This window comes from Dendropsophus ebraccatus, chromosome 3 (genome assembly GCF_027789765.1).
Source record: "Dendropsophus ebraccatus isolate aDenEbr1 chromosome 3, aDenEbr1.pat, whole genome shotgun sequence".
Taxonomy (NCBI): Eukaryota; Metazoa; Chordata; class Amphibia; order Anura; family Hylidae; genus Dendropsophus; species Dendropsophus ebraccatus.
Genome location: NC_091456.1, coordinates 81,311,195 through 81,337,036, shown reverse-complemented (window position 1 = coordinate 81,337,036; position 25,842 = coordinate 81,311,195). Strand labels below are relative to the sequence as shown.

At 45.0% G+C, this 25,842-nt stretch overlaps 1 long non-coding RNA gene across 1 annotated transcript; it reads right to left on the bottom strand.

The window, feature by feature from the left end:
• Positions 1 to 486: 486 nt before the first annotated feature.
• Positions 487 to 23,829, bottom strand: LOC138787157 (uncharacterized). Its single transcript, XR_011362313.1, has 3 exons — positions 23,706 to 23,829; positions 9,922 to 9,991; positions 487 to 539 (listed from the first exon to the last, which is right to left on the bottom strand). It is a non-coding gene; the product is annotated as an uncharacterized lncRNA (long non-coding RNA).
• Between the last annotated feature and the right edge of the window lie 2,013 nt (positions 23,830 to 25,842).

Sequence of the window (25,842 nt, the reverse complement as noted above, 5' to 3'; positions counted from 1 at the left end):
GTATAGGAGGACGTTGTTCAATCGCTCTCTTTCTAATTTCTCTATCTAGAAGAAGAGATAGATAGATGGATTATGGGGGACATTTATGAAGTCTGGCGTTCTGCCGCACCCCCGTAACGCCTCCTCTCCGCCCCACTGGCAAAGGTGGCGCAGATGCTAAAAAAATACTCACAAGAATACCATTTGCAAATATTTTTACGCTGATCTGCCCCATCTGCGCCTAAAAAAGCCATTTCCTGTCCAGGTGCCATGATATAAAACTGTAAATGTTTTAATCTAAGGCTAGGAGTAGCATGGACAAGCGGGAAAGGTGTCAAATGATCAGTAGGGGATTGGTGAGTGTACCTATATGCTCTTTGTGCATTTTTTTAAGTCCTTTCAACTGTAGTGCTTTCCAAAACTGTCTTCTAATCTAGTCCTTTAGAAGTTCTGTCATGGTAAAAGCAGGATTACTTACCTTACAGAGGTGTGTCATTCTTTTATCTTCCAAGATTTCCTGTCCTGTGGCGGGGGGTACTCTCCAGGGGGGCTGTCATGGGCTTACAAAAACATGATTACTGGTAAGTAATCCTGCGTTTTTCAGGGTTGCCTTAAACATGTATTTTGCTTTTCTTTTAGTTGTAGATAAGATGTAATGCATGAATAACAGTATGTATAAACCTTTTATAACATATGGTTAGTGTTAAGCACTCCATTAGAAGTAGCTTTTATGTTCTCATTTAGTGCAGCTGATCTCAATTGAAATGCTGTTTTGAAAAGAACATTATCCAATAATAATCCTAACCATTGAAATACATGCATAATGCCACATCATGTGAATATTTAGAGAGGCATCATATATTGTACTTTAGTAGTTGAATGAATAAAATGCTATACTTAAACTGAGGAAAGCCATTCAATTCAGGTAAGCATGAAAACACAACTCTATTTAAATACGTGGCAAACATAGTTCCTTACAGATTAAATAAAATCTCACCTAGTTAGGCAAAGAATGCAGTTCCAAACATTTCAAGATGGAGTTTAAGGGTCATGAATAGAGATGAGTGAACCGGGTTCGGGTTCGAGTCGATCCGAACCCGAACCTTTGGTATTTGATTAGCTGGGGCTGCTGAACTTGGATATAGCTCTAAGGTTGTCTGGAAAACATGGATACAGCCAATGACTATATCCATAATTTCCACATAGCCTTAGGGCTTTATCCAAGTTCAGCAGCCACCGCTAACCAAATGCCGAAAGTTCGGGTTCGCATCGACTCGAGCATGCTCCAGGTTCGCTCATCTCTAGTCGTGAATGATACATTTGCAGTCTTTCTGAAAAAATAAAAATAAAAATGTGTTGCTAGAGTTTTAGGAAGAAAGTCCTGTTAATCAATACTCTCCTTCAGTATTGTGTGGCAAAAGTTTTTTGTATATAACAGTTAAACCCCAAATAATGCTATCAACAGGGCCATATACAGTAAAAGCAAAGCATTGATCTCACTAGAGATGAGTGAACTTTTCAAAAGTTTGGTTCAGCAGGGTTGGCGAATTTTAATGTAAAATTCGGAATTGTCTGAACCAAACCTCAAACGAACTGCACTAAAACAGCTAAACTATAGCAGCTAGACTAGTGGGACTAAACTGACGATGAGAGTAGTAATCGACACCGCTAGAGAAGGATGGGACGCTTGCCACAGACACAGCAACAGCTAAAACTCTCCGTCAGACTAAAGTAGTGCACAGACAATGGGAGGAGCACACAATGGGGGAGATTTATCAAAGGGTGTAAAATTTAGACTGGTGCAAACTGCCCACAGCAACCAATCACAGCTCAGCTTCCAGCTCTGGTGAAAGGAAAGAGGAGCTGTGATTGGTGGCCAGTTTGCACCAGTCTAAATTTTACACCCTTTGATAAATCTCCCCCAATGTGTACAAAATAGCAACAGGTATCAGGCACCCACAGACTTCCTAAAATGTGGAGGTCTTTATTTACACAATGAGCATACAACAGGAAGGGGGAGGGACTAGTGGGACTATTGGGGCTCTTTTACAGTAAAAACCACATACAAAATGCATGTTTTTCTAATGGCAAAAAGTAATTTATGGGTGAAGCAGCTCTTTTGAGTGTTTCTGTGTTCGCTATTGTGGCATAGTGTAAACCCCCCTCCCACCACCACAAAAGCACATCAAAACCAGCAGAAGAAAAGTCTGCTAAACGCCATTAGAAAGCTGAATCTCTGCCCCTGTGTTTCCGCCAATAGGGAGCTGTGTCTCTGCCGATAGGGAGCTGTGTCTCTGTCCAGAGATGATTTTTGGGTGACCTAAGGATATGGAGTCATGGCAAGAAGCCCATTGTCACCACAGCCCAGCTTCAGGGAGGTGATTTCAGCTGGGATGATTTCAGCTATTGATTTCAGCTGGGTTGAGAAGGTAGTTTCACATGATCCACCACCACCACCACCACCACCACCATCATACTGGGGGGCAACATGGAGCATGGACACTAATGTAAGTGACGTTGTCATGCTGTCATGCTGGCTTGAGCCCCCTTAACGAACCTTTAGAGGCCGACCTGCAACTGATCTAGCACCATATGCTCCCAATCCACCTTTGTTCTTTGGGAGATGTTACCAGGAGAGGAAACAGCAAGAATGGGAAATCAGAAGACGTCAGGAGCAGCTGGACCCAAGAAAAGCGTGTTCTGAGTGGAGGAATTGAACTGTACAGGAAGCTGACAAGTTATGGCTTTCTGAGGGTCATCCTACATGGCCGTACTTTGTTTGTAAGCAGGAGCTACGTACAAAGGACTACCTCTTGAAATATGTTAAAGGACTGAATAAGGTTCAGTAGGGAAGTGTTTTTAGAAAAAAACTTAATGGCAAGAGGACACAGTGAGAGGTTAGTTGGGGGAAAGATCAGAAGCAACGTGAGAAAATATTACTTTACTGAAAGAGTAGTAGATGCTTGGAACAAACTTCCAGCAGATGTGGTTGGCAAACTACAATAACAGAATTTAAACATGCCTGGGATAAACATATAGTGTATCCAGTGGCGTAGCTATAGGGGTCACCGGGGTCGCCATGGCGACCGGGCCCCTACGCTAGGGGGGCCCGCACGGCCCCCCCTTGCCACTTGTGACAGTGTCACTTTAAGCATCCCGAGAAGTTGCGGCCGCGCAGCTTCTCGGGATGCACAGATCGCTTTGATGTTCCGCCCGCACAGTGAGCGGGCGGAACATTAAAGCGATCAGAATACAGGAGAAGGACCTGTCAGCGTCCTCCTCCTGTATTCTCTCCCATAGGCTGCCGGCACTTCATACCAGCAGCCTATGGGAGGCCGGGCCGTGACCTCTCCGGCAGGCGTGATGATGTGACGTCATCACGCCTGCCGGAAGTCCCGTCCCTGCGGCTCGCAAGATGGAGCCCGAAGAGGAGGAGGAGAGCTGCTGCCTGCAGCTACACAGTGCCGATTAGGTGAGTAGGATGTTTGTTTTTTTAGGGGCACCTCTGGGGGCATTATTAGTATATGGGGGCACCTCTGAGGGCATTATTAGTTCTTGGGGGCACCTCTGGGGGCATTATTATTGTATGGGGGCACCTCTGGGGACATTATTAGTTCTTGGGGGCACCTCTGGGGGCACTATTAGCTCATGTGGGCACCTCTGGGGGCATCATTATTGTATGGGGGCACCTCTGGGGGCATTATTAGTATATGGGGGCACCTCTGGGGGCATTATTATTGTATGGGGGCACCTCTGGGGGCATTATTAGTTCATGGGGGCAACTCTGGGGGCGTTATTAGTTCATGGGGGCCACCTCTGGGGGCATTATTAGCTCATGGGGGCACCTCTGGGGGCATTATTAGCTCATGGGGGCACCTCTGGGGGCATTATTAGTTCTTGGGGGCACCTCTGGGGGCATTATTATTGTATGGGGGCACCTCTGGGGACATTATTAGTTCTTGGGGGCACCTCTGGGGGCACTATTAGCTCATGTGGGCACCTCTGGGGGCATCATTATTGTATGGGGGCACCTCTGGGGGCATTATTAGTATAAGGGGGCACCTCTGGGGGCATTATTATTGTATGGGGGCACCTCTGGGGGCATTATTAGTTCATGGGGGCAACTCTGGGGGCGTTATTAGTTCATGGGGGCCACCTCTGGTGGCATTATTAGCTCATGGGGGCACCTCTGGGGGCATTATTAGCTCATGGGGGCACCTCTGGGGGCATTATTAGTTGATGGGGGCAACTCTGGGGGCATTATTAGCTCATGTGGGCACCTCTGGGGGCATTATTAGTATATGGGGGCACCTCTGGGGGCATTATTAGTTCATGGGGGCACCTCTGGGGGCACTATTAGCTCATGGGGGGCACCTCTGGGGGCATTATTAGTTCATGGGGGCACCTCTGGGGGCACTATTAGCTCATGGGGGCACCTCTGGGGGTGTTATTAGTTCATAGGGGGCAACTCTGGGGGCATTATTAGTTCATGGGGGCCACCTCTGGAGGCATTATTAGTTCATGGGGGCACCTCTGGGGGCATTATTAGTTCATGGGGGCACCTCTGGGGGCATTTTTAGCTCATGGGGGCCACCTCTGGGGGCATTATTAGCTCATGTGGGCACCTCTGGGGGCATTATTAGTTCATGGGGGCACCTCTAGGGGCATTATTAGTCCATGGGGGCACCTCTGGGGGCATTATTAGCTCATGAGGGCACCTCTGGGGGAATTTTTAGCTCATGAGGGCACCTCTGGGGCCATTATTTGTTCATGGGAGCACCTCTGGGGGCATAATTAGCTCATGAGGGCACCTCTGGGGGCATTATTATTGTATGGGGGCACCTCTGGGGGCATTATTAGCTCATGGGGGCACAGCAGGGAATCCTACATACAGGGGGCACAGCAGGGGATCCTACATACAGGGGGCATCCCACATTCCTACTCACTTTACTGCACATTACACCAAACAGTGCAGTTACTATGGGAGCCTACAGGAGGGAGGAAGGGAAGGAAGTTGCTAGAAATGTGCGGAGCCTAAATTGTTTGTCTCGCAGGTTCTAAGGGGATGAAACGTATCTGGAAGGAATCATCTTGGAGGTCTGGGCCGGATGAAGAGGAAAAGGGAAAGTGACGCCTCAGATCAAAGAAGACATCACCGGTGAGTCACTGTATGACGGTTTTCTTATTTTGTAGAACATCATTTAGTAGGGGTGCCCCGAGGTGGAAAAGGTTGGGAAGCACTGCGCTAATCTGTCCCGCTGCGCCCGCTGGCACATGCTGTCATCTGATTGGGCCTCTTACCTAATCAGATGACAGCAAGTACCAGCGTCCCCTCCTCCAGACATCTGCCTTGGCGGCCCAAGCTATAGCGATTAGGAACAATCACTAACTAGCTGCAGGTCAGGGAACTATTATGTACCCTGCCGTGCTCATAAAGAATATTGAGACAAAAGTCAAACTACAAGGCTCTGCAAGCCCTAAAGGATAACTGAACTATTAGGCACTATGATAATATCAATATCCAAAAGTTTGCACTATATGCCAATTGCTGATGTCCTTTCTATATAACTATACATATGCCTCCACCCAAAGGGAGATAACTATACCTTACACCAAGTTGGTAGATGCATTACACTTAGGGATGGTCCAAACCCTCCGAGGTTCGGGTTCATATGAACCCGAACGCTCTGCATCAGACTCCTGCTGTCTGCCCGCTCCGTGGAGCGGGCGGATACAGTGGGAGGACCGCCTGGAAAACTGGGATACAGCCTATGTATATGGCGGGAATCATTACAGAGAGTTCAGGTTCGTACTCGGTTTGGACCATCCCTAATTACACTGCATAGAGTTGTAGTACTGCAAGCCTACCCTTACCCTGACATGGCCAGACAAAAATCATCAGGTGAAGTCGGGTGTGTCCACAAAACAAAGTGAGCAGATAAACCAGTGTTCAGACACTGCAAAACAAAACACAGAAACAGAATACAAGAAATCAGCGCCTTCGCGGACGCACAGCACGAGCTGAGGGGCGCATCACACTCCGCAGAGATACCATCCTGACAGACAGATTAACTGACAGATTTTTTCAGCCAAAGTCAGGAACGGACATAAAACAGGGAACAGGTCGTAAAGATAAAACTGAGATTTCTCCTCTTTTCAAATCCATTCCTGTGTTTGGCTGAAAAAAATCTGTAAGATAATCTGTCAGACATCTTTTGGTGTAATAGGGCGTTAAGACCTGCACAACTTTCCTGCTCTCTGCTTGACTCATCTCCTGGCTGTAATATAGATCAGTGTCAGAGATTACACTTACCTTAATTACCTAAGCATCTTAAGGCCCTATTCCACGTAACGATTATCGTCCGTATTCGGCCGATAATCGTCCCATGGAATAGAAGGCAACGATCAGCTGATATTGTCGGCTGATCGTTGCAACATGTTAAAAAACAAACGACTCATACAGCAACGATCTGCTGCTGTCGCCCCGTGGAATAGGAACAGCAGCAGCAGACCACTGCTATCTGTTATGGGCTGCCTGGACGATCTAGCGATTATTCGGGCAGTCCCCCGCAGCTCCCCATGCCCCCACCTCCCAAGTCACCCACTTGCTGCTGACGCATGGATTAGCGAGCGGGGAACGAGGAGCAAACTAGCGCTAATAGCGCTCGTTTGCTTCTCTCCTTCGGCCCGTGGAATAGGGCCTTTACTTTCCCCACCAGTGTTGCATGCAAGGAAAAGATTTATGGCCTGGAAATAGAGCTGACTCTTATCAGAATGTCGCCCCCTGCAGGGAGAAATCCTGTCTTCCCTTATGATTTGGCTTTGAGTACGGTAACAGAGTTCAGTACCCAGACGTCGGGTCCATCCGTACTGTCACTTAGCCACTGCAGAAGGTTGGGACGCCCCCTAACTTGCCAGGAGTGATGCGCCCTGTGCGAGCACACAGTTAGCACAACCCAACAACTCTCACAGTTAGCACAACCCTGGTTGCTGTGCATCGGAGGGAGGTATCAGCCCTGTGCCTGGGGCAGCTGCCCCCCCTCCCTACGCCCCTGATCATGCTGATTTGTTCCCTTTAAGGCTGCCATCCCAAATGTGAGATTTTTTGGAAAATATCCACTGCAGTGAATTGTGGAGAGGGGATTGTGGAGCAATGGAAATATAAAGGAGGAACTTTTACTTTTGCCTTCTGTCTTTGACTCAAAAATGGCTGCGTGTAACAGCCTCACTGGTGCAGTTTTGCTTTGTTTTTGTTTTTAAATGGGAAGATTTAGACTGGAATCATACTTGGCATTATTTAAAAAAAAAATATATTTATCTTTTATTTATTTTTTTTCCCAAATCTTAAAATCTCTGCAGCCAAATGTTAGCTATGAAGCAATAGGGAAATATTAAGTTTTTGTTTTTTTCACACTCTAAAACTAGACTAAAAATGGGTGAAAAATCCAATAATTCACCTAAAAATAGATTAGATACATTCGCTTTAACATGACCCACGGATAGATCGGCATCGGCGCAGGGAAGCAGGTGCTGCGGTCTATTTTTTTAACCTTGTGGGAGGAATCCCTCGCCCCTTTATAACACAGCTCCGTGGGTCATGTAAAGCGAATGTACCTAATATACCTGAGACCCTGAAGTGCCAGAAGGGTGGATCCAGACGAATTCAATTCCTGGACAGACGAACTTGCTCCCTGCCACTTCTCCCAGAATGCCGGGAAAAGATGGATACAATTCTGAAAAACTCCTTCCAGTTTCTCCGGATTGGATCCAGCTTTTCCCCCGGCACCTGGGGTGGAAAGGCAGGGAGTGGAGTAGCGTTGAAAAGCAGATGGCTTGATAAGTGGAGCGCTGATCCAACAAAACACTTCACTTTGTTTAGATGAGTGATTCGCTCATCTCTACTGGCAGCACTAGTGTAGTGTTCACTATATAGGATAAATAATGTCATATTTACTGTGTACCTGGAATGTTTTTATGAAGAATCATTATCAGGCAGCAATGGGATAAAAAAATCATCATTTGCTAAAGTATTTCCATTTTTCCATTTACAATTTGGTGCCGTTGTCTCCGCTCCCTGCTGTCTATATCTGTGAATTAGGAGGCAGAGTTTCCTCATTTATCTCCAGCATGGCACTCAGTGTAATGTGATTCTTTGGTGCCATATCCTAATGCACAGGTAAGCTCAGCAGAGGAGACAACAGCAGTAATACCTCTAGTAAGGTATTCCCTCACCAAATTCAAAACAGAAATAATTTAGAAAAATGACTTTTGCATCCATTGCTGTCTGATGGTCACTGTATATAGAGATACAGGTGCATTATAGATCGGCGTAGGGAACCTTGGCTCTTCAGATAAATCTTTGGCTGCCCAGGCATGATGGTAGTTGTAGTTCTGCAACAGCTGGAGAGCCAAGGTTCCCTACCCCTGCAGATAGTAGGTAAGGTTTATATGATTGTGATATATATATATATATATTTGGAGAGGGCAGTCATTAAGGAGTTAATTATAGAATAATGTACAACCTGACCCCAAAATAGACACTGGACACTCTCTTGTGTGTCTCACCCCATCCCAGACTGGTGTCACCCTGTACCACTCTTCCCCCTCCCGACTGGGCACCCTTCACCCCCTTCCCCAGACTGGGCACCCTTCACCCCCTTCCCCAGACTGGACATCCTTCACCCCCTTCCCCAGACTTGGCACCCTTCATCCCCTTCTCCAGACTGGGCACCCTTCACCCTCCTCCCCAGACTGTTTCTCCCTCCTCCATAGTGCACAGTACCTGCGGTACAGGAGTGTACAGGACCTGCGGTGACATCATAGTCACATGTCAAGGTCCTTCACCATCTACAGTACTGTACTGTCTCCTGGCTGCTATTTAGCCCTGATTTGAGCAAAATTGCAGTAAAAACACAGCGATTTTGCGCAAATCATAGCTAAACAGCAGCAGGAGACAGCACAATATGAAAAATACCTCTGCTGATCAACTAAAAATCCTCCCTTGCCTCCCCACACTGAAAGAGGGCAGGACGCTTCCAGACTGCCTCATCCACTGTGATCCTTCTCTCTTTGCTCTCTGTGCTGGCGCCCCCCCATTTCTGCACCTGGGGCAGCTGCCCCCACCCCCTGCTATGCCCCTGAACATAGCTTTGTGTGTAGATTTTGCATCCATCTTCACACTGTCATATTTATTATGCATTTGTGCCATTCACCATGCAATATGATAAAATGTGTCACATTTCATAGTAGCTTAAGGGAAAAGGTGTAGGCTTAAAAAGGAGAGTGAAAGAGATAATTCCCCCCCCCCCCCCAATTATGTCACAAAATAAAATGATCACTTGGATAAGTTAAAGCATTAAAAAAAAAACCTTAAAAACCAGTACACATGGTCAGATTTGGGAAATGGGATTGTATCATTGTGTATCAATAATAATAATAATAATAATTATTATTATTATTATTTGTATAGTGCCAACAGATTCCGCGGCGGTTAAAATGTTTTCACATTTAAGTATATACTTGTATCAGATTTCTTCAGATAGGTCTCCTTTAAGAAAAAAGCTCAAAGCTAATTCTCAGAATTTAAGGGCAACTGAAGAACAGACTAGCATAACCAGGACACAGATCAGTAATTGCTTATCTGCAGGTGTCCTGATAAAGTGATTGTGAGAGTTCCATACATTTCAAAGAAAAGCTATATTCTGCGTACAGTTATCCTTTAGTCACTGATAAACTGGGTCAGCCTGCTGCTAGGACACGATTGGTGAGGTGTCAGATGAGTGCGGCCTGGAATTCCTTTCATATCTCAACTACTAAGACAAAGGCATGAGGAGTAAATTTTTCTTCACCTTTTTAGGCTTAGACTTACAATGACATCTTTAAAGACATATGGACTGAAATAATAGAACTTGTATCTTTTATATACCTCTTTTTCTATCTTACCTGTTATCATTTACAAATAGGCTTTAAATTTATCCGTCAGCTGCGTTTCAGGTTCCACACTGTTAGATCGCTGTTAGGGCAAGGAGATACATGTTACCTTTCATATATCTGTCTGTGCTTCCATATTGTAGAAAAACACCTTTATTCTCTGGTGCAAAGTGTCAAAGATGCTTTTACCAAGCTAAGAGCTGTAACACCTCCTCACAATCCTCCCATCACTATCCATGCTTGACTGACAGTCATACTGTCATACTGCACACAAATCCCACACCTGTGGACAACTTGCATGCACAGCAATCAAATTCAGACAGGGCTCAGATGACTGTCAATCAAGCAAGTATAGGAAGGGGAGTAAGGTCGTGTTACAGCCCTCAACATGTCAGGAGCTTGGAAAACTTGGAGCTCCACTGGGCTACTGAGCTACACAGTGTAACTCCCTTTAAAGTAAATTCTGTAACTCCTACACTTAGCTGTTCACTTTAACCCCTTGATGACCCATGATGTAACCTTATGTCATGGCGCCACCAGGGGGATTCATAGAGGGGTCGTGGCATAACCCTGCTCTGAATTGCGCCACTCATAGATAAATGTAGTACAAAGGGAATTAACTACTGGGGATGCCACCTACATGGAGGACCTGGCTACTACAGGGTGAACGTGACAACTGGGGATGCTACCTACAGGAAGGGCCTGACAGCTACTGGGGCAGCTACTACCTACAAGGGGAATCTTTCTAATGGGGTGACTACCTATATGGGGGTCCTGGAAAAAGAATGAAATTACCTACTGGGGAGACCTAGCTATTTGTAAATCTACATATGGAGGATACCTGACTAATAGGAGAAATTACATATGTGGGGGGCCTACTTTAATAGGGAAACTACCTACAGAGGGGAACCTGCCTAATGAGAAAGATTAGCTAATGGGACTAAGTACCTACTGGCGATACCTGTCTATCTACAGGAGAAACCTACCCATCTAATGGTAGGACTTCTCACTCCCCCCCAACCCAGTTATCTACCCACCTTAGTATGTTAGACACCAAAAGCACTATATGTGGGGAAATTTAAGGAGGGAGCTGGAAAAAGGCAGAGCCTAGGATTTTTGTCTGGCAGGTTCTGCAGAAAATGATCATAGCTGAAAAAATCATCTGGGCCTGATGGAGAAGGAAAAGGAAAGTGAATTACTTAAATTGGGGAAAATGCCACCTGTGGGTTACTGGATGTAACTGCACTGTGATCTTTCATACAGCCTGTATGGTCTGTTGTATTGTGATAGCAGTGACAGTATGGTAGTTTTACCTAGGTATTAGGTAGAGTATCATTGGTAATGTATTTATATGTTTAGAGCTTTTTCTTTAGCATCAGAATGCTGATAATACTTCAACACCCTTTGTCTATGTTCACACATAGTATTTCCATCAGTCTTTTGGTCAGTCTTTTTCCAATCAAAACCCAGAGTGGAACTGACTAGACAAAATTATAATAGAAAGATTTGCACAGTTTCCGTGTTTTCAACCCACTCCTGGTTTTGGTTAAAGAAAAAAGACTGACCAACAAACTTACAGAAATACTGTGTATGAACATAGCCTATCACTACAACCTCTTCATTATGTATGTAGGGTTTTAACGTGTATTGTATGAGCACACACTTTTCTCACCAGCTGTGCCTAGATATTGCAGATTTCTCCTCCTGTGACATAGAGGGGTGCAGTGCATCTTAATGTATTTCAGGGGGCATGGTTTGGGCTTCTGAGAGCTGCCGTTTTAGGCTATGTTCACACTACGTAAAACTACGGCCGTAGTTCTCGCCGCAGAACTACGGCCGTAGTTTTGCGGAGTTAAACATAGCCTTGTGTGCAATTGGATCCCGGACGGATCGTACACACATCATAAACACTCCGTATCCGTATCTGTGCGGCGCCGGAAGAAACTGACAGGTCAGTTTTCTGCAGCCGGAATTCAGTGAATTCCGGCCGCAGAAAGACCTGTCAGTTCACACAGTGAAGTTAGCGGCTCCGGCCGCTCGCTTCACTGTGGGCTATGGGAAGCTCTGATGTGGGCGTATGCTGATGCGCCCGCATCAGAGCTCCGCGGCCGGAAAGATCACCCGGCCGAGATGATCCGGCCAAAGACCGACCATTCCGTGACAAGGCCGGGGTCACGGAACGGCCGGTCTCATACGTAGTGTGAACATAGCCTTACATTGTAAATACTTCTATAGTGGGTCAACCCTTTAAGGACCAAGACAGTTTTTGTTTTTGCACATACCCACATGAGCCCCTATTTTTTGCAACACCAATTGTACTTTGCAATGACAAACTTAATTTTTCCATAAAATATGCTGCAACATCGGAAGGAAATTATTTGTGCAGTGAAATTAATTTTTTTTTTTTTTATTTCGGCAGATTTTGTGTTTACCCCATTCGCCCTGTGGTAAAACTGACATGTTATCTATGTTTTTATTTTTATTTTTATTAAATAGGATCCTTATAATACAGTACTTTTTAATTTTTTTGTCCATGGGGCAATTTTTTTTAAAAAGAATACATTAGCTTTTAGTCCCCCTAGGCGATGCCTATAAGCAATGCACTGATTTCTCATAGGGATCAATGCAGTATGTATGTTTTTATACATATGTGTAGTATATACTGCATTAATCCAGGAATCTGGTGCTCGATCGCTAAGGAGGATCAGGATCAGCAGGATCCAGAAGCTGCGCCATTACGTTGTTGAGGCCCAGCAAGTATGAAGGATTGTCCCCTCTTGGATCTAGCTTTTCCAAACACATGGGGTCGAGCTGCAGGCAGCAGCACAGAGATCAAAGGCAACCAACTGCCAAGCAAACTACAGTCATGGCCAAAAGTTTTGAGAATGATACAAATATTATTTTTTACAAAGTCTGCTGCTTCAGTTTTTAAAATGGCAATTTGCATATACTCCAGAATGTTATAAAGAGTGATTAGCTTTACAGCAATTACTTGCAAAGTCAATATTTGCCTAGAAAATTAACTTTATCCCCCAAAACACATTTCAACATCATTGCAGCCCTGCCTTAAAAGGACCAGCTAACATTGTTTCAGTGATTGCTCCATTAACACAGGTGTGTGTGTTAAAGAGGACAGGGCTGGAGATCAATCTGTCATGATTAAGTAAGAATGACACCATTGGACACGTTAAAGGGAGGCTGGTGCTTGGTATCATCGTTTCTCTTCTGTTAACCATGGTTATCTCTAAAGAAACACATGCAGTCATCATTGCACTGCACAAAAATGGCCTAACAGGGAAGAGTATGGCAGCTAGAAAGATTGCACCTCAGTCAACAATCTATCGCATCATCAAGAACTTCAAGGAGAGAGGTTCCATTGTTGCCAAAAAGGCCCAAGGGCGCCCAAGAAAGACCAGTAAGCGCCAGGACCATCTCTTAAAAGTGTTTCAGCTGCGGGATTGGGCTACCAGCAGTGCAGAGCTTGCTCAGGAATGGCAGCAGGCAGGTGTGAGTGCATCTGTACGCACTGTGAGGCGGAGACTCTTGGAGCAAGGCCTGGTCTCAAGGAGGGCAGCAAAGAAGCCACTTCTCTTCAGAAAAAACATCAGGGACAGACTGATGTTCTGCAAAAGGTACAGGAGGTGGACTGCTGAGGACTGGGGTAAAGTCATTTTCTCTGATCATTCCCCTTTCCGATTGTTTGGGACATCTGGAAAACAGCTTATTCGGAGAAGACGAGGTGAGTGCTACCACCAGTCTTGTCTCATGCCAGCTGTAAAGCATTCTGAAACCATTCATGTGTGGGGTTGCTTCTCAGCCAAGGGAGTCGGCTCTCTCACAGTCTTGCCTAAAAAAACACAGCCATGAATAAAGAATGGTACCAGAATGTCCTCCAAGATCAACTTCTCCCAACCGTCCAAGAGCAGTTTGGCAATTAAAAATGCCTTTTCCAGCATGATGGAGCGCCTTGCCATAAGGCAAAGGTGATAACTAAATTGCTCAGAGAACAAAGCATAGAGATTTTGGGTCCGGAAACTCCCCAGATCTTAATCCCATTGAGAACTTGTGGTCAATCATCTAGAGACAGGTGAACAAACAAAAAACAACAAATTATGACAAAATGCAAGCATTGATTGTGCAAGAATGGACTGCTATCAGTCAGGATTTGGTCCAGAAGCTAATTGAGAGCATGCCAGGGAGAATTGCAAAGGTCCTGAAGAAGAAGGGTCAACACTGCAAATATTGACTTGCTGCATTAACTCATTCTGACTGTCAATATAAGCTTTTGTTACTCATAATATGATTGAAATTATATTTCTGTATGTAATAAAAAAAAACATCTGACAAACACACATAAAAACCAGAGGGCAGCAGATCATGTGAAAAATATAATATTTGTGTTATTCTCAAAACTTTTGGCCATGACTGTAAGTGCAAATTGGCTGCCAAGGGGGCTAGATGCCAATGATGTTACGAAGGTGCATGGCCTATGTTGCCGATGTTGGCTGGGGTGAAGCTCTGCCCAGGTGGCACAATCCAGCATTTTTCACTGGACCAAGCACCAAGAAATCTTTTATAAAGTAAGGTGTAAAAATTGCAGAATTTAGGGTTTGCAGCTGTGTAGAGAAGCCCTCATACAGAAAGAGGGTGACAGTATCACTTTAACTATCTGATTGTCTGATTGTCTCAATAAAATTAAAACTAACATCAGACAGTTTGTATACATTTTAATCAAACTCTACAAGCTCACTTGCTACTTCATGGCCACCTGATTTAAGTGGGACCCAAACCTATATGGCATCAGTGACAACCCCAATTGCTCATAGGGGGAGAGAGCTAGTAGTAGAAACACCACTTTTACCAAACTATACCTTCTGGATCTGGGCCACATCATCCCACAGACACAGCACTACAGACACAATGGCTGCCGCACAACGCCACACCAGTGTGAACAGCCCACAAAGCCATCGATGTATAAAGGCCAGAAGTCGTTTTGCCATTATAGCTGTATTATGGTCTGCAAAAACAGGTATAATGCAGATGTTATATCCACTAGTGTAAAAGCAGCCCTAAATTGGTTTCATGTTCTTACTACATATCATATTCTTCTGGTAGGTCTCCTTTAAATAAAATGGAATAAATCCCAAGATATTGGAAGAGCTGTAAACATATTTTAGATGTAGTACCACTTGCCATAGACCCTGTTATGTGTGATTTGCATTACTATTGTAAATCCCTTAGAGGACATTGTAATTGAAATCTTTCCAACCATGGCCAAGAGTCATTGTAGCATATCCTACTTTTCTTTCTTGTTGTAGTGCAAAGTTGCATTTACAGGTAAGCAGAGGAAATGTTTTATATACACCAAATAAATATATATACAGTATATATATATATATATATATATATATATATATATATATATTTATTCTATCATCAAATAAGAGAATTACATATTACAACTCCAGCTTCCATATTTGCTGATGCTAACTGTAAGAGGATAATTTTTCAGTTCATTGAACTTTATGCTATGTTTTCTTTTCACTGTGTGGAACAGACATTGACAAAATATAATCAGTAAGTAACTGCAGTTGATTCAAATAAATTTAATTACCATTTTATTTCAATGTTTTTGTCAGTGCTGTGTGTACAGTAATTTTAGTTCTTGTTCTAGATTCTCCTGCCCTCTAGTGTCTATTTTGAGAACTACATTATGTTAAAAATGTGTGTATTGTACTGTTTTGCTCATACATATCCATACACATCCCATTACCGTAGTCACTTATTTCTTTAACTGCAGCAATATTTTTATTTTCAAATCATTCCTTAGTGATCTCTATGTTATGCTAATTAATATTATAGAAAAACAATGAATGATCCAGATCTTTTGACCAATTCATTCTAAAGATATAATCTCCTTTCACTGTGCTTTTAACCTCTTAGGGTACCTTCACATGTACAGTATCGCTGCGTATTTATCGCACCAAAGTTCCACAAAACTTGCACTAAAGTAGCTGCGTTTTTTGTGGTATTGAACTTGCAAGTGAAAATTATGTGAAAATCAAAATACAGCGAGAATACACATACATCGACTTGATAGCAATCAGTTTCAGTGCGGATTCATGTGCGAGCAACTCACATCGATAAATACGCAGCGATACGGTATGTGTGAATGCACCTTAATAGCAATTTCCTGGTATTTTCCATGCAGTGTACCTTAAGGTCCTATTACACAGGATTATCTGGAGGAGCAAGCGAGTGCCTGCTCGCCTGTTTCTCGTGCCCCACTTACTGTGGGCGGTATTACACACACCAACAGCAGGTAAGTACGGGGGGGGGGGCACAGAGAGTTGCTATTAAAAGCAGACTGTTGCTATCGTTCTAGTTTTTTTAACATGTTGAAAGACCAGGATCATTACCTTTTAACAGGAGGTATTACACCAAGCAATTGTTGGCCGTAATGGCTGATAATGGGCCAAATATGATTGCTTGGTGTAATGGGCCCTTTACTCTCTGCTGTGAAGTTTATTCTTTTGCAATATTAGACTTTGTTCCCATATCTGCAACTTAGAATTTGCATGCAAAAAAAAATAAAAAATTTCAGCAGCTGACAAAACATGATTTAACAACAGTCTTTGTTATAAACAATGTGATGCATCTGATAATATCAATCACATGACAGAACAAAGACATTTAATTTAGGTTCTGATTACATAAGCAAAGAAATGCAACAAAAGCACAAAAGAGGGAACATAGCCTTAGGTCTCATGTTCCCGATTCTGTGAACGGTCTGTATATATACATGTTGTGCAACGGAACGGGTTATCAGAACTCCTGGAATCCTATATCATTTGAATCTTTGTATGACGTACAGCAGTGCAACGATTTAAACAGAGCCCCTGGCTTCATACTGATACATGATGCTACAAGTTTCGATAATCCATTGCACTGAACACCGTCCATATATACAGGGCCGGCCTTTGGGGTGTGCGAGCTGTGCACTTGCACAGGGCGCCTCACTCCCGGCCAGCTAGGGGGCGCTCTGGCAGACAGAGAGCTGCACTGCACATCTATGGACGTTAGATATGCTGCCTGTCTGCTGGAGCGCCCTTCCAGCTGGCCGCCCACCCTCTTTCATGCCTGGTGGGCTTGCTGAGGGCCCCTGCTGGATTGAGGAGGCTCCAGCAGTTGCCAGACATATGGAAGAGACCGGCTCCATCCCCCATCCCCCATCCCCCCTCCTGCACTCTCCGTGGATGCCCCCCCTCCCTCTCAGCAGCTCCCAGGCTGGACATACCACAGAAGATCCAGTGAAGAGCTGTGGCCCCCTCTTCTCTGTCCTGGTCCCCCTCCCCCTGCAGTGATGTCTGCCCCCTCCTTTATACAGCTCTGCAGTCGGTGCAGAAGGTAAGGGGGAAGGCCTGCAGAGTCATGAGGAGAGGAAGATGGAGATAAGTGCCCTCCTGGAGCCTGGAGGCCAGCATGAAAAGTAAGTGTCTGTGAACGTCTGTGTGATGGGCCTGTCTGTGTGTGTACATAGCTCTGTCATGTGTGTGTGTGTACATAGCTCTGTCATGTGTGTGTGTGTACATAGCTCTGTCATGTGTGTGTGTGTACATAGCTCTGTCATGTGTGTGTGTGTACATAGCTCTGTCATGTGTGTGTGTGTACATAGCTCTGTCATGTGTCTGTGTGTGTACATAGCTCTGTCATGTGTCTGTGTGTGTGTGTATACATAGCTCTGTCATGTGTGTGTGTGTACATAGCTCTGTCATGTGTGTGTGTGTACATAGCTCTGTCATGTGTGTGTGTACATAGCTCTGTCATGTGTGTGTGTGTACATAGCTCTGTCATGTGTCTGTGTGTGTACATAGCTCTGTCATGTGTCTGTGTGTGTGTGTATACATAGCTCTGTCATGTGTCTGTGTGTGTGTGTACATAGCTCTGTCATGTGTGTGTGTGTACATAGCTCTGTCATGTGTGTGTGTGTACATAGCTCTGTCATGTGTGTGTGTGTACATAGCTCTGTCATGTGTGTGTGTGTACATAGCTCTGTCGTGTGTGTGTGTACATAGCTCTGTCATGTGTGTGTGTGCGTGTGTACATAGCTCTGTCATGTGTGTGTGTGTGTGTGTGTACATAGCTCTGTCATGTGTCTGTGTGTGTGTACATAGCTCTGTCATGTGTGTGTGTCTGTGTGTGTGTGTGTACATAGCTCTGTCATGTGTCTGTGTGTGTGTACATAGCTCTGTCATGTGTGTGTGTCTGTGTGTGTGTGTGTACATAGCTCTGTCATGTGTCTGTGTGTGTGTACATAGCTCTGTCATGTGTGTGTGTCTGTGTGTGTGTGTGTACATAGCTCTGTCATGTGTCTGTGTGTGTGTACATAGCTCTGTCATGTGTGTGTGTCTGTGTGTGTGTGTGTACATAGCTCTGTCATGTGTCTGTGTGTGTGTACATAGCTCTGTCATGTGTGTGTGTCTGTGTGTGTGTGTGTACATAGCTCTGTCATGTGTCTGTGTGTGTGTACATAGCTCTGTCATGTGTGTGTGTCTGTGTGTGTGTGTGTGTACATAGCTCTGTCATGTGTCTGTGTGTGTGTACATAGCTCTGTCATGTGTGTGTGTCTGTGTGTGTGTGTACATAGCTCTGTCATGTGTCTGTGTGTGTGTACATAGCTCTGTCATGTGTGTGTGTCTGTGTGTGTGTGTGTGTACATAGCTCTGTCATGTGTCTGTGTGTGTGTACATAGCTCTGTCATGTGTGTGTGTCTGTGTGTGTGTGTGTACATAGCTCTGTCATGTGTCTGTGTGTGTGTACATAGCTCTGTCATGTGTGTGTGTCTGTGTGTGTGTGTGTACATAGCTCTGTCATGTGTCTGTGTGTGTGTACATAGCTCTGTCATGTGTGTGTGTCTGTGTGTGTGTGTGTACATAGCTCTGGCGTGTGTGTGTGTGTGTGTACATAGCTCTGTCATGTGTCTGTGTGTGTGTGTACATAGCTCTGTCATGTGTGTGTGTGTGTGTGTGTGTGTGTACATAGCTCTGGCGTGTGTGTGTGTGTACATAGCTCTGTCATGTGTCTGTGTGTGTGTGTGTACATAGCTCTGTCGTGTGTGTGTGTCTGTGTGTGTGTGTACATAGCTCTGTCATGTGTCTGTGTGTGTGTGTGTACATAGCTCTGGCGTGTGTGTGTGTGTGTGTATACATAGCTCTGTCATGTGTCTGTCTCTGTGTGTACATAGCTCTGTCATGTGTCTGTGTGTGTGTGTACATAGCTCTGGCGTGTGTGTGTGTATACATAGCTCTGTCATGTGTCTGTGTGTGTGTGTACATAGCTCTGGCGTGTGTGTGTGTGTGTATACATAGCTCTGTCATGTGTCTGTGTGTGTACATAGCTCTGTCATGTGTCTGTGTGTGTACATAGCTCTGTCATGTGTCTGTGTGTGTGTGTGTACATAGCTCTGTCATGTGTCTGTGTGTGTGTGTACATAGCTCTGTCATGTGTCTGTGTGTGTGTGTACATAGCTCTGGCGTGTGTGTGTGTGTGTGTGTATACATAGCTCTGTCATGTGTCTGTGTGTGTGTGTACATAGCTCTGTCATGTGTGTGTGTGTCTGTGTGTGTGTGTACATAGCTCTGTCATGTGTCTGTGTGTGTGTGTACATAGCTCTAGCGTGTGTGTGTGTGTATACATACCTCTGTCATGTGTCTGTGTGTACATAGCTCTGGCGTGTGTGTGTGTGTGTGTATACATAGCTCTGTCATGTGTCTGTGTGTGTACATAGCTCTGTCATGTGTCTGTGTGTGTACATAGCTCTGTCATGTGTCTGTGTGTGTGTGTACATAGCTCTGTCATGTGTCTGTGTGTGTGTGTACATAGCTCTGTCATGTGTCTGTGTGTGTGTGTACATAGCTCTGTCATGTGTCTGTGTGTGTGTGTGTACATAGCTCTGGCGTGTGTGTGTGTGTATACATAGCTCTGTCATGTGTCTGTGTGTGTGTACATAGCTCTGTCATGTGTCTGTGTGTGTGTACATAGCTCTGGCGTGTGTGTGTGTGTGTGTACATAGTTCTGTCATGTCTGTGTGTGTGTGTACATAGCTCTGTCATGTGTGTGTGTGTACATAGCTCTGTCGTGTGTGTGTGTGTGTGTGTACATAGCTCTGGCATGTGTGTGTGTGTACATAGCTCTGGCATGTGTGTGTGTGTACATAGCTCTGTCATGTGTCTGTGTGTGTACATAGCTCTGTCATGTGTCTGTGTGTGTGTGTGTGTACATAGCTCTGTCATGTGTCTGTGTGTGTACATAGCTCTGTCATGTGTCTGTGTGTGTGTGTGTACATAGCTCTGGCGTGTGTGTGTGTGTGTACATAGTTCTGTCATGTCTGTGTGTGTGTGTGTGTGTACATAGCTCTGTCATGTGTCTGTGTGTGTGTGTGTACATAGCTCTGTCATGTGTCTGTGTGTGTGTGTACATAGCTCTGTCATGTGTCTGTGTGTGTGTGTGTACATAGCTCTGGCGTGTGTGTGTGTATACATAGCTCTGTCATGTGTCTGTGTGTGTGTACATAGCTCTGTCATGTGTCTGTGTGTGTGTACATAGCTCTGGCGTGTGTGTGTGTGTGTGTGTGTACATAGTTCTGTCATGTCTGTGTGTGTGTGTACATAGCTCTGTCATGTGTCTGTGTGTGTGTGTACATAGCTCTGTCGTGTGTGTGTGTGTGTACATAGCTCTGTCGTGTGTGTGTGTGTGTACATAGCTCTGGCATGTGTGTGTGTGTACATAGCTCTGTCATGTGTCTGTGTGTGTGTGTGTACATAGCTCTGTCATGTGTCTGTGTGTGTACATAGCTCTGTCATGTGTCTGTGTGTGTGTGTGTGTACATAGCTCTGTCATGTGTCTGTGTGTGTACATAGCTCTGTCATGTGTCTGTGTGTGTGTGTGTACATAGCTCTGGCGTGTGTGTGTGTGTGTGTACATAGTTCTGTCATGTCTGTGTGTGTGTGTGTGTGTACATAGCTCTGTCATGTGTCTGTGTGTGTGTGTGTACATAGCTCTGTCATGTGTCTGTGTGTGTGTGTACATAGCTCTGTCACGTGTCTGTGTGTGTGTGTGTACATAGCTCTGGCGTGTGTGTGTGTATACATAGCTCTGTCATGTGTCTGTGTGTGTGTACATAGCTCTGTCATGTGTCTGTGTGTGTGTACATAGCTCTGGCGTGTGTGTGTGTGTGTGTGTGTACATAGTTCTGTCATGTCTGTGTGTGTGTGTACATAGCTCTGTCATGTGTCTGTGTGTGTGTGTACATAGCTCTGTCGTGTGTGTGTGTGTGTACATAGCTCTGGCATGTGTGTGTGTGTACATAGCTCTGTCATGTGTCTGTGTGTGTGTGTGTACATAGCTCTGTCATGTGTCTGTGTGTGTACATAGCTCTGTCATGTGTCTGTGTGTGTGTGTGTACATAGCTCTGGCGTGTGTGTGTACATAGTTCTGTCATGTCTGTGTGTGTGTGTGTGTGTACATAGCTCTGTCATGTGTCTGTGTGTGTGTGTGTACATAGCTCTGTCGTGTGTGTGTATACATAGCTCTGTCATGTGTGTGTGTGTGTGTGTACATAGCTCTGTCGTGTGTGTGTGTGTGTGTGTACATAGCTCTGTCATGTGTGTGTGTGTGTGTGTACATAGCTCTGTCATGTGTGTGTGTGTGTGTACATAGCTCTGTCGTGTGTGTGTGTACATAGCTCTGTCATGTGTCTGTGTGTGTGTGTGTACATAGCTCTGTCATGTGTCTGTGTGTGTGTGTACATAGCTCTGTCGTGTGTGTGTGTACATAGCTCTGTCGTGTGTGTGTGTACATAGCTCTGTCGTGTGTGTGTGTACATAGCTCTGTCATGTGTCTGTGTGTGTGTACATAGCTCTGTCATGTGTGTGTGTGTATAGATAGCTCTATCATGTGTGTGTGTGTGTGTACATTTCTCTGTCATGTGTCTGTGTGTACATAGAAGAAGACATTTAAAGAGAACCAATTAGCCCAACTGGGCTGATATGGTTCCCAGGAGCGCTGTATGAAGCTCCTGCAGCAGCCGCAGGACATACCGGCCGCAGTTGCTGCAATATATTTATACTGGAGAAAAATGAGTTATATTCCCCAGGCGCACAACAGGCAGAAGCGGGAAGGTAGTCATCTGGGCGGAGGCCATAGAGGCCAGTAACATACCTCTCTTCCTGTCAATCATCCCTCTGAGCTTGCTGACAGGCAGAGAGTGGTGACTAGACACAGATGGTGAGCCACCCAGATGACTACCTCCCTGCCTCTGCCTGTCACGCACCAAGAGAATAAAACGTGTTTTTCTCTGGTATAAAGCTTTTGCAGCAGCCGCAGCTGGTACGTGCCGCGGCTGCTGCAGGAACTTTATACAGAGCTCTTGGGAACCATATCAGCCCAATTGGGCTGATTGTTTCCCTTTAAGTTTCATTTCCACTTTGCTGATAGACTGCAGATTTTCTGCACTCAAACCTGCAGAAAATCCTTAGTGTACCTGCCCTTGTATGAATAGACCCTTGGCGTGGAGGCTTATGTGTGTGTCTGCATGTACTGTGTGTGTCTGTGTGTATTTGTGGGTAGCTGTGTAGGGGGCTGGGGTGGTAGTTTGGGGAGCTGAGGGTGGTTGTTGTTTGGGGGCTGGGGGTGGTGACTGTGTGTATGGCTGGAGGGGTTGGTTGTTGTGTATATGGCTGGAGGGGGTAGATGTGTGAATGGCGGAGGGGTAGTTGCATTTATGGCTGGGGGGCAGAGTAGTTGTGTGTATGGCTGAGGGGTAAGGTAGTTGTGTGTTTGGCGTGGGTAGTTGTGTGCATGGCAGGGGGGTCGGGTGATGGGCGTTGTCTGGAGGGCAGGAAGCTTTATGTTACTTTAAAGGTGTCGGGGGGGGGGGGGGGGGGGGGCGCCGAAAGAAAGGTTTCGCACAGGGCGCCATTTACCCTAAGGCCGGCCCTGCATATATACAGATTGCGTACAGATAGTGTGCACAAGGCCTTAAGCTGCATCCCCACATTGCGGTCCCTGGTAACGCTGCACAGATACTGGGGCCCAAATTGGGGCATGGTTTCAGTTGCATTTAGGATTAAAAATGTGGGAACATGGCCTGAAGCAATTTTCCCTTATTATTACTGTAATGGCCCAGAAAGGTATATTGTCAGGCGTGTGGATATGTATTGTTGCTATTGGCAACCATAGACTGTCTGTATCGGGGCCTATGTATTTGCTGTTCTTTTCTAACTCTCTTATATTGATACTGTTTTCTGCTATATATTTATTTAATATGTTGCTATGTATTAATCTCAAATGATACAAATGTTGAGCTTGATCAGTGCTCCTCCCCTGCAACCTATCACACTCTAAGTGATTGGCCAGGGGAAAGTTAGCTCCGTCCACCTTTTACCCAGAGGTGCTGTGCGGTCTTGTCAGTTGTCAGTTGGTAGTCTGGCATTGCCAGAGTCACATCTAACCTCCCTATGTCACCTCAGTAATCCTGTCAGACTCCATCCTCAGCCCCCTAACCTGTTTCCAGTCAGCCCTAAGGACTTATACGTGTCTTCAAAGTATCAGCAGGACATCCTCTGTATTTATTAGTGCCTGCTGTCGGACTGGTGAAGTGAAAGAGGGTCTCCCATTCACCGTCCACATCTTCCTGGCTTCCAAGTCAGTGTGTCCATGAGTCTCCCTCCTACATGATAATGAGCGTTGACAGCGTCAAGTCTCTTCAGTAACGTCAAGTATCTGCACACACGTACCCTATAAAGGCTGGAAAACTGCAAAGCCGCTGGAACAGGTCTGTCTATTTGAAGTCCCATCTATCTGCCAAGTCTAAGCTATAGTAACCACGGTAACCCTCCCCCTGAAGCAAAGGACTCTGATCAAGCTGACAGTTTGTCATGAGCAGCTGCCCCTGTACTGGATTGTATATAGTTATCCCTCAAGTAAAATCCTAATATACTTTCACCACTATCGTGTGAAGACTTTTATTAAAAATATATGTCCCTGTGTGTATGCTGAAGACGACAAGGGCCCCCAGCACCCTCGGACCCCACCGTGACAGGAAGGTTCAAAGTGAGCCCTAAGGTTGCACTACACCACCTAGCAACACAATACTCTCAGCATACCACACCACATACCACCAAAGGGAAATTATATTACCCCCATATTAACGCCACAAGTTCTGACCTGACCACATGTCTAATGTCCAAAACTGAAAGCATCAAAGACCTGCTGCAAATGTGGTATTTGGCTAATTTCATACTGCATCTTGCAGTGTCCGGCAGAGCAATGCATTGGGAGTCTCCAACATATACCTTTGATGTATACTTATACCACTTAGTTGCATCCATCATACATAGGGTTTCATGTTACATACAAAAAAGCAGATACTGTGTGGTATACATTTCTATTGGATCCAGCTCAGTTGAATAGCAAAGAACTTCACTGACATCGGCCATTCTGTGACACGGCCGAGTCACAGAATGGCCGATGTGTTGCGTAGTGTGAACCCGGCCCTAAGTAGCATTTATGTTTTCCATGACTCCCTAGGGCTTCATTCAACTACTTCAGCCAGCAGTAATCAAATGGCACTCATGTCTAGTGACCAGTAAGACTATGAGCAGCAGTAACATGTCCAGGGAACAATGTGCTAAGCAGTCTGCTTCTGTCACATTGTCGGATCCACAATTACGGACACATTTAGGGTCCCTTCTTTCCTACACCTGAACCTACACTGTTCTTTATTGGGTGTGTGTTGGGATCTAGTGAAGGCATATACCCCATGGCTAGTGCTGCAGTGGTACAGTAACACCTGCCCTTGCAAGTTCCAACTAGAAACCACTGGATCACTACACTATGACAACTGGAGGCTACCCTAAGGGCCTGTTTACACTGCAGAAAACAGGTGGAAATTGCGAGCAGTTTCCCACCACGGACTCCGTTCTGAATTCTGCCTGCCTCACTGCCTCAATGTTGAGTATAGGGCGCCTCTGCTCTCTGTGGCTCTCCGCTGAAATAATTGACATGAAGGCACCCTTTACTTAACATTGAGGCAGTGAGGCAGGCAGAATTCCAAGTGGAGTCCACGGTGGGAAACTGCTCACAATTTCCGCCTATTTTCCGCAGTATGAACAGGCCCTAAGGCAGAGTCTGATCTGTTATGCATATGACGGCAGTGCATCAGTACTGCAATGTATTATACATGTCATCAGGAACCCTGAAAATAAAGTCCACAAGGTGGGACTGTAAAAAAAAGTGTGAGTTTAAAAAAAGAAAACACAATAAATAAATAAAGTGGGACACAATAAAGTGAATCCCCATATCCTCCAATACAAATATCCAGGAGTCGATTTCCAGGAACATTACTCTGTCTAGGAACTGTCCAGAGCAGTAGCAAATCCACATAAAAAAAACCCCTCTAAATTCATCAGGAAAACTAATGTCTTCAGAGGATTATATACTACTTTCAGTTTTTAGCTATATTCTCACATATGCAATTATTATTTTGTATTTTATTTTGCCTGAAAAACATAGCCTTACACTGTAATGCAGTACTGAAAGAACGTTATAATATAAAAAAAATTCACACAAATCCTTCAAGTAATATCTTTTTGTCATACTATTAGGCTATGTTCACACGCTGTACAAACAACGGCCGTTCCGCTGTGAACAGCTGTTGTTTAACCCTACCTATGGCCAGAATTAATGATCATGCTCATTAATTCCAGCGTTAAACAACTGCCGTTCACGATGGAACAGCTGTTGCCTGTGTGAACATAGACTTATGGTCAAAATCTTCATGGCACATGCCTTGGAAATTGTCCATATGTGATATTTGCTTTTCCATTTCACATTAGTGTCTGGGTCACCAGAACACAGATTAGGTAAATATTG